This window comes from Tenrec ecaudatus, chromosome 15 (assembly GCF_050624435.1).
Source record: "Tenrec ecaudatus isolate mTenEca1 chromosome 15, mTenEca1.hap1, whole genome shotgun sequence".
In the NCBI taxonomy this organism is placed as follows: domain Eukaryota; kingdom Metazoa; phylum Chordata; class Mammalia; order Afrosoricida; family Tenrecidae; genus Tenrec; species Tenrec ecaudatus.
In genome coordinates, this window is record NC_134544.1 from 63,623,082 (window position 1) to 63,624,318 (window position 1,237).

Here is a 1,237-nt window from a genome sequence, read left to right on the forward strand (position 1 = left end):
TTCCTTCCTACTAGAAGGTGAAGATATCTTTTTAAAAAATAAATCATTTATTGGAGACTCATACAATTCTTATCACAATCCATCCATCTATCCATTGTGTCAAGCGCATTTATACATTTGTTGCCATCATCGTTCTCAAAACATTTTCTTTCTACTTGAGCCCTTGGTATCTGCTCCTCATTTTCCTCTCACTCCCCCACCCCCCTCCCTCACCCTTGATAATTTATAAATTATTATTTTGTCGTGTTTTACACTGTCCAATGTCTCCCTTCATCCACTTTTCTGTTGTTCCTCCCCCAGGCCAGGGCTACATGTAGATCCTTGTGATCGGTTCCCCCTTTCTCCCCCACCTTCCCCTTAGTGAGCACCTTCAAGAGCTTTGTTGATCAGTTAGAAATAAAAACAAGCTTTTGGTTTGGAGGAGGGTTCGGTCAACTTGCTTCAGTCGTCCTGCATCTGGGTTCATCCGACACCAGCTGCCTCCGCCATGCTGCCCAAGTTCGACCCCAACGAGGTCAAAGTCATGGACTTAAGGTGCACCGGTGGGGAAGTCGGTGCCATGTCTGTGCTGGCCCCCAAGATCGGCCCCCTGGGCTTGTCTCCAAAGAAGGTTGGTGATGACATTGCTAAGGCAACCAGTACTGGAAGGGCTTAAGGTTTACTGTGAAATAGACCATTCAGAACAGACAAGCCCACATTGAAGTGGTGCCTTCTGCCTCTGCCCTCATCATCAAAGCCCTCAGGGAACCATCCAGGATAGAGAAGCAGAAAAACAGTAAGCATAGTGGGGACGTCACTTTCGATGAGATCGTCGGCATTGCGCGCCAGATGCAGCATCGATCTATGGCCAGAGGACTGTCTGGAAATATTAAAGAGATCCTGCGGACTGCCCAGTGTGGGGGCTGCAATCTTGAGGGGCGCCACCCTCTTGACACCATAGATGACATCAATAGTGGTGCAGTGGAATGCCAGCAAGTTAAGAACTCCAAAAGAAAACAATAATGACTCATTTAATAACCCAAACAAAAAAATAAAAACAAAAAGTAAAGATGTGAATTTATTAAAACACAGTAATGAACTCTCTACATGGTGGTCTATTTTTTTCTGAGTTAATATATTAATATTGAATAGTTTTTCCAAGTCCATCCAAAATCAACATATTCCTTTCACTTATCCCTTAATTCATAATCGAATCTTTCTAAAACAATTTTTTTAAACTGGCAAAATACATGTAATA

General features: G+C 43.2%; 1 pseudogene; it reads left to right on the forward strand.

The window, feature by feature from the left end:
• Window positions 1-487: 487 nt before the first annotated feature.
• Window positions 488-1,002, forward strand: LOC142427486 (large ribosomal subunit protein uL11 pseudogene; annotated as a pseudogene).
• Window positions 1,003-1,237: the final 235 nt, after the last annotated feature.